At 42.3% G+C, this 13,188-nt stretch overlaps 1 pseudogene across 1 annotated transcript; it reads left to right on the top strand.

Annotated features, from left to right (window-relative positions):
* The first annotated feature begins 1,748 nt into the window (after nucleotides 1–1,748).
* LOC147429771 (BAHD acyltransferase DCR-like) lies at nucleotides 1,749–3,560 on the top strand (annotated as a pseudogene). Its single transcript, XR_015185813.1, has 2 exons — nucleotides 1,749–2,171; nucleotides 2,527–3,560. The product of XR_015185813.1 is annotated as a BAHD acyltransferase DCR-like (transcript).
* The last annotated feature ends 9,628 nt before the right edge of the window (nucleotides 3,561–13,188 follow it).

The raw sequence follows: 13,188 nt of genomic DNA, 5'->3' as shown, positions 1-13,188 counted from the left end.
GAGAGAGAGAGAGAGAGAGAGAGAGAGAGAGAGAGAGAGAGAGAGAGAGAGAGAGAGAGAGAGAGAGAGAGAGAGAGAGAGAGAGAGAGAGAGAGAGGAGGCATTTACTCGCTATTTGGTAGAGGTCGAGGCCAAGGGCAGTTCAATGGTCCAAGAGAGAAAGCAGTGGAAAATCCTGTGTTGCCAGCTCTGCTAAATGGAGGTGAAGTCCCAAGGGTGAATATCATTGGGGTGGATAAGCAGGATATCAAAGTTTTGGCCAAAAAGAGAGCAAGAGATGAGAGGGAGACAGAGACAGAGCGGGAATCTAGAGCTTGCAAAGGAAAAGAGAAAGTGTACGAAGGTAGAGAGAAGCCCGATCCTAGCAAAAGAAGGAGACGCTACAAGATCAAGCAAGCGGATTTCCAATTAGGACGTGGCTATCCCAAGTACAACCCGATAAGTGATGTTCAAAATAAAAAAGCAGACATTACATTTGGTCAGTTATTAGCTTTAAATCCACAATTAAGGAGGCAGTGGTCTACGAGTGTTAGCACCAGGCTACCAAGAGCTAAGGGGAATGTGCAAGCGGTGCAAAACATGGCTTTGAGGGTAGGTAGCCCCACTGGTGGATGCTATTATAGAGAAGAGGATTGCTATTTAACAGAGGACAACCCGAATAGATGAGGCAGGGCTGCGAAGCGTCAATCGATGCGGGTACAAACGAGGAGGGGCCACAATGCTTGCATTGAAGCTGATGGTTGGGGACACGAATCACGTTCATGATTTTTTTTTAATGTATGGGCTACCCTCTGCAACATGATCATGTGGGTGGTGTGTTTTCTATGAGGGCCGTCTTAGGACGCGCTCACACGAGGCTTAGTTGTTCGTAAGCTTGACCATGGTAGGTACGGACGCTCAAAGTGTGATGGGCAACAACGGAGAGAGAGAGAGAGAGAGAGAGAGAGAGAGAGAGAGAGAGAGAGAGAGAGAGAGAGAGAGATGACGACCGCTGATCGGCAACTAACCGACATAGTTTTCAAAATATGCCTTTTTTGGCATAGTTACACAACTAAGCCGGTGAAAAGCTGCTTGTGTTAGAGCTGGTTTAGAGTTCCTACCGAAAACTAAGAGCCTGGTCGCATGTGCACAGGAGCATGCTCATCAGCCGGTTACCAACAAGTAAAACTAGAGAGAGTGTGTTAAATCACGTCAATTTAATGCTATCGGAAGCTGTTCAGATTCTCTCGTGAACACCAGGATTGCCTCGTAAACACCAAGATTGACCATTTTATAGAGCAGCCGCCCTGCTGATTCAACAGTTACTTTTTTCAACCCTCGCTTCAGGCAGTTGAGCAGCGATTTGCAGCCAATGATGGCGTGTCGCATCAACCGGATGACCTGGCTGGAGATCTGATGAGCAGGCCCACACAACCAGGCTCTAAGCCTCGCGTAACCATCGCCTTAGAGTGTAGCTTTGTCAAGCAGTGCGAGTTCGACTTTGACATCCCCCTTTCAGAGAGTGAGATACGAATTCGAAGGCAGATATAGTGGGACGTAAGGATGGTTGGGAGGAATCTCTCGAAAGAATGAATAAAATACGTAACAAACCAGGGCTCAGTAAAGTGTGAAAGAACGAGCCCACTAAGTCAGACTCAGTACATGAGGGTCATTGGTGTGTAGCCAGCCTTAATACTTTGTGAGTACCTTCACGTAGCCAGCAGGGCAGCGCCTAGTTCCATTGTCGAGCGAGAGAGGGGGAGAGAGCCATGGCCGAAACCCTGACCACCCTCATGCATTGTGAAGCCCAGTATCCAAACTGCTCCACAACACATGTTTCTCTCTGCAGTCGACTGCTTTTGGCGATGGTTTCATTACAATCAGCGCATCCTCTTCTTCAAGTTGGATCAGAATCAGCCCCTCTCGCACCCTGATTTTGTCGTCTCCCATCTCAAGGCCAGCCTTGCTTCCGTCCTGGTTGAGTTTTTTCCATGGGCTTTGAGCAGGAAGATGGACGCCTCGCTCTTGATTGCAATGATGCAGGTGTGCCCTTTATTGAAGCTTACATTGATATGCCCTTCTCCACCTTGGAGAAAGATGATTTTGAGCACCGGCCTTTCTTCAAGCACTTCGCTCCGCATGGGGATGTCACAAAGTGGAACAGCCCGGATGATCCTCTCCTCTCTGTTCAGGTAGTGTTCGCTTTGGAAGCGCTTGCGGTCGAAAATCTGAGCTTCACGATGGATTGGACTAGTGACGAATGAATCAGAGATGGGCCTAGTAACATTCACAAGTTCATGTATAATGGTGGAAATGCAAAGAATGTGTGTGGATTGTAGTAATTGCCTCTATATGTGAAGCATGGGTGTTATGAGGAAACATGAAGAATTTGAAAGGCAATTTTAGCCTCGAATTTAATCTTTTCTGGCAGTCTTGTCGGTGCTTTCAAGCTTTGCTGTTGCATCTTAGCATTCTTGTTTGTTTGTCTCATATTTCTTCTTGTACTGCATCTCGCCCTTTCTTATTTGACTGAAATCGTCGTTTCAGGTGACCAGATTTCTTAACGATGAGGGATTTGTTCTCGGGTTTGGAAATAGTCATATCGTGGCAGATGGAGCCTCATTGTGGCACTTCATGAAGTCATGGGGCGAGTGTGCAAGGGGGCTACCTCTCTCAATGCACCCGGTACACATGAGGGAAGCATTGAGTCCGGAAAAGCTCATATTGCCACCCCCATGCCGAGAAGAGGACAATGTCAATCCATGGTGTTCTCCCTCTGAACTCGCGGGATGTGAATTAGTACAACGGGATTTTCACTTCACCTCAGAAATGGTGAAGAAGCTTAAGGACATGGCAACCACCTCCTGCCCTGCGACGGACCATGCACCATTTTCATCTTTGCAAGCCCTCGGTGCTCATATGTGGAAGCATGTGATAGCAGCTACAGATACAGATAAGAGTCGAGATTGCATATTATATTTGCTCTCGAATATGCGATCCAAATTGGAGCCCCCTTTGCCAGAAGCTTATTTTGGAAATGCAATACTTAGGGATGGAACTGTAGCAAGAAAGGAGGAGCTCGAACAAGAGAGTGTGGAGCCATAACTTTGCGAATACAGAAGCTTATAAAGAGGCTAGATGAAAATTTTTTTAGAACCTTTTATGGCAAGTTTGAGGTGCTACCTTTTATGAAGTTGTTTGATGAAACAGAGTTCAAAATGGTGATGCTTCAAGTGTCTAGCTCCCCTCAGTTTCCCGTGTATGAGGTGGACTTCGGATGGGGTCCCCCTTTATGTGTACAAACCCCTCACATTCGCGGTGATGGTGAAATGGTGTGGTTTTGTGGTCGAGAGGGAGGAGGAAGCATAGATGTGTCTTTGGCTCTTTCAAAACGTGTCATGGAAAGGTTGGTACAAGATGAAAGCCTCGTGTCGTTTTAATCGCAAATTTCACTCCATGTGCCTTGGCCCCTTTGGCACCATTAAAAATGTCACCACACAGATAATCATCTTTGATATGGTCGTTTTGCCTGTTATTGGGAAGCTCTTCAGATTTCAAGAATCAAGACATGTTCCTAGTTATTTTTGTATGATTGTTCCTACTTATTCTTCTCTCTCTCTCTCTCTCTCTCTCTCTCTCTCTCTCTCTTCTTCTTCTTCTTCTTCTTCTCTGCCCCCAAAATCCATCTCTTGGCAAGAGATGAAACAACAGCTTCAGGATGTCATCGCCGTTTAACTCAACCTTCGACCCATGGACCTCACCATATCTCACGACTTCTTCCTATGCCCTCACAAGAAGATTTAGAAATTTTCTCATGTAGGAAAAGGGAGCCTTTTCCAGTGTTTTTCATACAATGCATAACATCATGAGCTTCTGCTCGTGACCTAGCTAGGTACGATTGGGGGCAGGGGACCCCCGGCCCCCCCACCGGGCCGGCGGTCCCCTACCCCCAATCGTACCTAGCTAGGTATGCCGTGCCTCCCTCACAGAAGCTCATGATGTTGAGGTAAGTCATATTGTGGGAATTATTGTGAGAATTTGTCGAAAACTTCTTGTGCCTAATCTGCACCGCCTCCTCATAAGCAGCCCATTATCTGCAAAGAAACTCCTTGCCCATGGCCTCTTCATGGCTGTCCCCTCCCTACAAGCTCACCATATTTTTGGCAATTTTCAGCCCTTAAAAAGTTCTCATCCTTAGAGAGAGACTCCTTCCAAAGGATAAAGTTTTTGTGATAAGTGGTGTTCGTGCAGCTCCTTCAAGAAAGCCATCTTCCTCTTCACCTGATTAACAATAATTTGAATTCTTTTCTTGCATAGTGCCACATGCTTCATATGGAGAGATGTCCTTGCTTTGCATATGTTGAAAATAGTCCATAGCTTCCTTGCCCTTCCCCTATAGGCTGGCTATTCGGCGTTGGGCACAGCCAAAAATCAATGAGTAGATCCTCAAGTGTCTTTGGCATACATGTCAACCAAGACATTGCATAGTGTCACATCAGCATCTTGCATAATGTCAGATGCCTTTTAAGATGAAAGCGTAGGTGGATTCATCGAGAGTGAGGTCCTCACTTTGCATCTACTGAAAATACCCGAGAGCTTCCTTGCCCTGCCTTGGTTCATCCTATCCCACAACCAATTCACAAGAAGTTTTGAACAAATTCACACAATAATTCCCACATTGTGACTTACCTCAACATCATGAGCTTCTGTGAGGGAGACACTGCATACCTAGGTAGGGCCGATTGGGGCCAGGGACCGTTGGCCAGGTGGGGGGGAACGGCGGTCCCCTGCCCCCAATCGTGCCTAGCTAGGTATGCGGCGCCTCTCGAGCAGAAGCTCGTGATGTTATTCATCGTACCAAAAACGCTCGAAAGACTCCGTTTTCCTACATGAGAATATTTCTAAATCTTCTTGTGCAATGCATTCCAAGAATTGACATTCCGAACAAGAAGCTCCTCAAGGTGCTTTTTAAAGTGCACCACACTTGGCATACATGTCAACCAATGCAATGTCAAGCACTATGTTTTTTTCCAACAACCCCTGACTATTAATATCATTTTAATAGTCATTGTGACATATCAATGTCTTGCGTAGTGCCACACATGCCTTCAAGATGCAAGCATAGGCAATTGCAACTAGAGAGATGCCCTCAATTGAAATCTGCTGAAAACAACCCAAAGCTTCATGGCCTTGCCCTTGTTATAGGTATATTCAGAAATCAATGCACTGAAAGAGACAACATAGCAGCCAAGTAGCTCCTCAAGAACTTTTTGTGCTTTTCAAAGTAGACCACATTTAGCATACATGTTGACCAAGGTAGTGCCAAGCACCACACTTTCTTTCATTAGCCCCTTGACTAACAATATCATCCTGAACTCTTTCTGCCATATCAGCATCTTCAGCGGTGCCACACGCCTTCAAGATGCAAGCCTAAATGATTGCATCTGGAGAGATGCCCTCGCTTTAATTTGCATCCATTGAAAACAGCATAGAGTTTCTTGACCTTGCCTTTGTTCGGCATATCCTCCAAGGCATTGCCAACCACAACATTCTCGGCTAACAATATCCTCATGAATTCTTTCTCCCATATCAGTGTCTTGTGTAGTGCTAGATGCCTTTAAAAATCAAGCGAAGGTAGTTGCTTTTGGAGAGATGCCCTCACTTGGCATCCTAAAAAAAAATCCCAAAGCTTCTTGGCATTGTCCCCATTGGGCATATCTCGCAATCAAAACACTAATAGAGGACATCCCATACATGCATCTCCTTAAGCACTTTTTGTGCTTTCTAAAGTAGATGACATTTGGCATAAATGTCAACCAAGGTATTGCCAAGCACAATGTTTTCTTTCAACAACCCCTACCTAACAATATGATCGTGAATTTCTTTTGCCCATATTAGTGTCTTGTGTAGTGCCGCATGCCTTCGAGATGAAAGCATAGGTGATTTTATCTATGTTTTCTTTTGGGAGCCCTTGACCATCAATATCATTGTACGTCTTTTCACCCTATCAATATCTTGAGTGGTGCCTTACACCTGCAAGATGCAAGCACAAGTGATTGCATATGGAGAGATTCCCTCGCTTTGCATCCATTGAAAATGGCCCTAGAGCTTTGTGGCCATACCCTTATTTGTTATATTCTACAATCAATGAAGTCCAAGAGACAACATCCCAAAGAGGTAGCTCCTCAAGCACTTTTTGTGCTTTCTAAAGTACAGCACATTTGCTATGCAAGTCAGCCAAGGCATTCTAAAGCACAACATTTTCTTTCAACAACCCTTGACTAAGGATATCATTGTGAATTTGCTCATATCTATGTCTTTTGTTGTGCCACATGCCATTACAATTCAAGCATAAGTAAATGTATTTGGAGAGATGAGATCGCTTTGCATCCTTTGAAAACAACCTAGAGCTAGCTCCTCAAGCACTTTTTGTGCTTTTTGAAGACGAGTTTTGGCATACATGTCCTCCCAGGTGTTTCCAAGCGCGATGTTTTTTTCAACAACCCCTCACTAACAATATGATCATGAATTGTTTTTCCCATATTAGCGTTGCGTAGTGCCACATGCCTTCAAGATGCAAGCATATGTGACTGACTAACAAAATGATGCTAGTGAGTTTTTGCCCATACCAGTGTCTTGCATAGTGCCACATGCATTCAAGATGAAAGCGTAGGTGCTTTCAACTATGCTCTCTTTTAGCATCCCCTGACTAACAATATCATCATGAATTCTTTTGCCTATATTAGTTTTTGCATATATAGTGCCACATGCTTTCAAAATTCAAGCATAGATAATTGCATTTGGATAGATGCCATCACTTTGCATCCTCTAAAAAGATGGATTATTGCTTAGAAATGTTATGTTGGAAAGCAAGAAAGGTAGCTAGCGATACTCTCACCTCTTCGTCATTTGCATCCCTATGCTAATGATACTCTCTCCCTCTTTGCCTCCCTTGCTCATTGTTGCTCTTGCTTCTTTGCTCGCCATGCATGTCATTCCCCTCCATTCGAAGGACGGGTCACACTTGTTAAAAAAAATTTAGATCTTTTGTTTATCCTTTCAAGGTGAAAAAGTGTGCATTCGAAGAATCCCAAAGCCATAATTGCTTGTCACGGCAAAACTTAAATTAATTGCACCTCAAAGAGGTGCAATTGCCCCCCCCCCCCCCCCCCCCCCCCCCCCCCAAAAAAAAAGAAAAAAAAAGAAAAAAGAAAAAGGAACAAATCACTCACCCCACATGTGAGTGAAGAGTGGATGTGTCTGGGGGGCACCTAATACATTCTCAACTTATATAAGTTCCCTTTCACCTGGATAGGGCACCCACATAAGGTGCCTTTATGGGTGATGGGTTTTATTGGAATCTTTGCAGATTTTTCTTCATTGCTTTCAATAAAATTGAAAGCTTAGAGTTTCTATTTTAAATAAAATAGAAACTGTTATATTAAGCACTCTCTCTTTCTTGAATTCACTTGCTAAAAGATTGTGGCCGCTAGGTTGCAAGTCGAGGGTGTGAGCTTTAACAAGGTTCAAGCGAGTGCGAGCTCTCTCCTTTTCTCTCTCTCAACTACTGCACTCAAAGTAGCACTACCACAATACTCTCTCTCTCTCTCCCCCCAATGGAGCTAGCCGTTATTCTGCTGGCGAGGTGAAGAGTACTCACAAAGTATGGTAGTCACCACTCGTCACCTCGCCAGCAGAATAGCGGCTAGTTCCATTGGAGAGAGAGAGAGAGAGAGAGAGAGAGAGAGAGAGAGAGAGAGAGAGAGAGAGAGAGAGAGAGAGAGAGAGAGAGAACCATGGCCAAAATTGTAACCACCCTGTCGACATGCATTCTGAAGCCCAATATCCCAACTGTACCACAACACACATTCCTCTCTGTAGTCTCCTACTTTTGGCCCACCCTTATTTTTTCATCTTCCATCTCAATGCCAGCCTCTATAGAAATTAGAGAGAGGGAGTGAGAGAGAGGACTTATCTACACACAGTGGGCCGTTAGTATGCCATGACCAGCACTACTCAGAGATGGTGTCATTGACTTTCAAATTCAATCAACATTGTATTATCTTCATACGTTTACATTTTTATATCAAAAAGTTGATGTCTCTTCATGCGTTCACTCCTACATGTCCATATAATATATTCTATTCCTACATATAATAATATAATATATAATATAAAAGTTGATGTCACTCCTACATGTCCATATAATGCCTCTATTTCGGCATGTGAGGAGTTCCCTCACCTACAAAGTGTGCTCTCACTCTAGGATCCCTCAAAAGGGTTTGCCTCATTTAGGCTTACACTTGTGCTTATCTATGATCTCTTTGGTTTCCATGCTTGCATGCCACTCTCTTGGCTATTCACTTTCCCATCCATTGTGGGACTATGACCTTTGTGGGCCTTTGAGTGTGCTCATTGGGCAATAATTGATTGGTTTCTTTGGGGCAAGGCCTCAATAGGCCATCTTAGTGCCTCATTTGGTGGTTCAACCAAAACCTTAGGAGTTTGTGTCTCTCCGTTCCCCATGCCATGTTTGTCATGAAAATACTGCTTCATATTTTGGTTTTTGTAGATGTTATCATGGTGTAGAGGAAAATTATTTAAGAAATTTCACGAGCTTGGTTACAAGATATGTGGAAGATATCGTAGGATTAGGATATAAATATGAAATAGACATTATGGATAGCAAGGAAATGTAAGGAATAGAGGAGAACAATGGGTACACCAATAGTGGAGGGAAGAAAAAATTGTTTCAATTTTCAGGTTAGGGCTTTGTCATCAGAATAAGCGGGAACTTTTTCACAAGAAATAGTTACTTTTTCACAAGAAATAGTTACTGATCGGGCTAAGAGAAGGTGGTTATGGTCGCTTTTATCATATAATCTTGCTTTTGTCATCCAAGATCGCTGCATGTGAAGGTTTATGAAAACAAATATTCAAACTAGTGACTCTTATCAAGAGTGTGTTGGATCTCAATGATAAGGATACCCAAGCAAAGGTTTCATCAAGCTTTGTGTGTTCAAGATCACGAAGCTTATTTGAGGATTTTGGAATGCAAAGCTCCTCACATGTTGAGGGACATGGTAAGTTAGAAGACCATTCATCAATAATCATAGCATGAGAGGCTTGTTCGAATCGAAGAGCATTTTAATGTTCAACAAACTAGTTTTCCTTGATTGCTTGAGATTGCAAATGATAAGAATTCAAAAGCAGTAGTGGTGCGGCTTTTACCTCGCAAAGCTTATTCTAATGGCTCCATAGAATCTCTCCTCAAAACTTTTGCCAAAAGCTCTATGACCACACAAAGAAAATGAAAATTTGAATTAATAGATATGATGGAGGAGAAAATTTTCACATTATACTAAAGAGAGATGCATTTCGTGCATTGCAATGCTTGTACCCATAAAAGAAAACCATACATATGGTGTGGAGGTGGCATTGTCCTCCACCTTTATAATAAACCGTAGGGAAGTGCCCTTCCCGTATTTGTCCAAGTCCTCACCATTGTCAAGCATGGCCTTTATGTTCCCAGTAATGCTGCTTTTATGTGGCGAGGATTGGCTTATGTCCCCGTTCTTCTTTTGTTTTGAATTCAATCTTGTTGAAGATACACGAAGACCAAACAACATGGAAATTGGTTTCTTTTGCTTAGCTTGCCTGTTTCTTTCAACAATCTTTAGTGATATACAAATTCAAGAAAGAAAGAATTTTTTTTCCCATAGACAAGATGACATATCACCTTATGCTCCAAAATTATAAGATAAACCATGCATGAATAATGCTCTAAGCTTGGCTCCACACCATACTTTGTCTTCAACAAGAAATCAAAATGAGACAAAGGTCACTTCATCTCAAAAGAGTTTCACAAACCTACCATGTGCAGATTTTGCCTGCAACTTAACTTTTGGTAGCACCTTCAACTTAACTTTTGGTAGCACCTACAACTTGACTTTTGATAGCACTTGCATGCAGCTAGTAGAAGAGAAACCTACATATTATAAAGAAAATTTTTGAATTGAGTTGAGTATCCTTTTGGACTTGAAGCATATTTCAATCTGAAACACAACATAGTTCATGGAAAACAATCTCTCTAGTACATGCACTCAACATGGGAGAGAAGTGAATTATATTGAAGTGCAGAAAAACAATTGTATACATCGAATTCTAACGACTCAAAAAGCATTACAAAACGTTAAATGAATATCAATAGCAACATCAAAAAGCATTGTGAACCATGAGATGGGTATCAACATCAATCAATAAATTCAACTTCCATGAATAGCTTTTGATGACATGCCCACTTTTGCAACCCATTGCTGGGATATCTGAACTAGAACCGTTGCCCATTCATTAGGGTTTCTCTAACTTAGGAAACATCTCATCTACATGAAACTAGATCACAAAAATCCACCTAAGGACATTATAGAGGTCACCACCAGGCTATGCCAAAAGACTTATCAATTCCTCACCTTCAAGTGTTTCCTATAAAAGCTTCAGTGCCTCCTCTCTCTTACGCTCCTACAATTTATTTGCTTGCCTTTAAAAACACTTTAAACACTTTATTCATTGGCCCCCTCTAGATGATGCAGTGTCTCTTGGTCCCTCTTCAACCCCTCCTCGAATGGATTCGAGACTATTATCAAGCTCTAGTCCCTTTCCACTACGAGGACACATTTCTAGCCCTACATGTGCACAAAACTCTGACCTGTCCATGCTCTATTTGCTCTAATGGATTGATGAAATGACAGCCTACATGTGTGCACTATGTGTTCATGAAACCTTATACATAGAAAATCTAGAAGTTTTAAGGGGATAATCCTCATCTCTATTTCACATGGCCATGGTGGAAGGGGATCAAGGGTGGATGTGAGTCTTGGGTGGCAAGCAAGATCAGGGCTCTAGATCTAATGCACATACTTTACAATTTCTAGTTGAGTTTACAAAATCTACTTGAATTAACTCAAGTGCATGTGATAGCCCTCATGCTCCATTGACCCCTTCCAATTTGCCTAAGTCAAATAGAGAGGAGGGGGATAAATTCCACACTAGGTAGCAAAATGCCTCTTAGGGTATTAGGACTTGGGACTAGACCATGCAAATAACCACCCAATCATGCCCTATCTAGGCCCTTGGTCTTGCTATTTATAGGACCCTCTTTACCCCATGTCGGTCCGCGCCCTTGGCCTGCCCCGGTCCAATCTTAGGCCTGACATTACTTCCCCTTGGAGAAGCATTTTTGTCCTCAAAAACAAAAGTGGTGATATCTTCATAGTAACACTAATTTTTTCCACAGTGGAATCCTTCATGGATCCAGCTGCCCTTTTGTAACATTTAATGGTCTAAATAGCTTGTAAATAGCGGAAAATAACTTAACATAGTGAGAATTTCATTAGAGCAAGTTCCTAATGAGCATAGAAGAGTGCTTAGTTGGAGATAGCAACATTAGCATAATACCTAATTAGTTTGGAATAACAATACTTGAAAGAGGGAGAGAAATATAACAATTTACAACTATTGAGGACAGGATTTACATGGACCAGTCCCCCCTCCATTATGCATTTGTATTATAGATTCTTCCATTAAGAGAGACTTTGTACAATACAATTCTTTGTGTTCCTTGGTAAAAACTCGTTGGTGCAGTGAAGATGGAAGCTACATGCACCAAACTTACACGTGATAACAGATAACATCAATTCCCTCGTGGTCTTAAACCAAGACCTCACACACTTTCGAAGATGGTGAGAGCTAGCAGGGTATGAGACTAGATGTAGAGGAAGAAGAAGTATTCTTACGAGAAAGAAGTATTTCCTCACTTAATTACTCTTGTAGCTTAGCTTAGCTTAGTAATTAGATAATAGAGGAGAGAATCATGGCATTGAATCTTGGCTCTTGGTTGGATTTGCATTCCATATCCAAGAGTTGTTGGTGTAGGCCTCCATTCTCAAAACTTGGAGAAGAAGATAAGCTTTCCATTAAATCTTGGAGAAGGAGATGACTTTCTTGCTCTACACATGAGTTGTGTGAGTTTGTGTGTAATTGTGTTAGGCAAAAGTGAGGCTTCTCTCTCTCTCTTCTTGGGCGACCCCTTCTCCAATTTACTCTTGCTGGCATTCTATTGGCCGTTGAAAAGCTTAGCCAATAGCATTTGAGAAAGAATTTTACTCATGTTGGCTATTTGAGATGCCAAGTCAAGAGCCTTATGACAAGTGTCCACCCTTTTCCCCTTTTTGTAAAATCTTAGATAATTAATTTAACTATCTAAATTCTTATTGGACCTTTTAGTCTTCTGGCCAATAGGAATTAAGCAAATTTGTGGGCTGCTTATTTCTCATTGGACCTTTTGATTGTCCAATAGTATTTTTGGGAGATTAATTCTCATTGGCTCTTTTATCAAGCATTTCTAAAATAAGAAATTGAATTTACACTAGCTCAATTCTCATTGGTCCACCTCTTTGTCCATCCAATAGGAGTTATGAAAAATTGGGGGTTTTGTTGCATGCCTGACATGTGTCATATTTGCTTTTAGGTGTAAAAGTAAGCTTGTGTGTGTGTGTGTGATGTCTCATCCCAGCTCACCCACTCTCTTGCTTTCTTGTTGTAGCCACTTTGTTGACTTTAGCATTCAACACTTTAGTCACTACTAAGAGCAATTCCCATGGCCTAGGACTTTTAGAGTAAAAATTTGGAACTTTTCCCTATGGAAGTCTTAATGGAGTTAAGCCTAGAGGTCTTTTAAACCCATTGATGTACTTTGCTCTTTAGCAGACCATCCCCATCTGGATCCCCAATTCTCCTCTTTTGGGTCCCCTGTTGAGACGGGTCTGGCAGCCTTTCCAATATCTAGCCTTTGCTCCCCCTTGTATTTTCCCTATATTAAATGATTAGTTTAATATGATAAAATAATTTGGGAAAGTAGATATTAGGTTTTTATGACATTACTTCTCTCTTGATATCATAGTCGTCCTGGACTATGAGGTAGAGAAGATAAAGCCTAATCATTAGTCCGTTTGCTAGCGGGTTGAGGATCCCTATTTTACCCTAGACGTCGTTCTTGAATGGATGACTAATCCATTTGGTTCTTGAGAGACTTAGCTGCCGCAAGCATGTCTGCTCATTAGTACGTATCAATCTTCCATAGTAGAGTGACAAGCTCTACTTGGTGTTTGGGAGATGTCGTCGCCACAAACATGATCCTAAGCATGCATAATT

Source organism: Adiantum capillus-veneris, chromosome 22, assembly GCF_014529385.1.
Source record: "Adiantum capillus-veneris isolate H3 chromosome 22, ASM1452938v2, whole genome shotgun sequence".
Taxonomy (NCBI): domain Eukaryota; kingdom Viridiplantae; phylum Streptophyta; class Polypodiopsida; order Polypodiales; family Pteridaceae; genus Adiantum; species Adiantum capillus-veneris.
The sequence above is the reverse complement of the archived record's forward strand: the minus strand, read 5'-3'. Positions and strand labels throughout refer to the sequence as shown.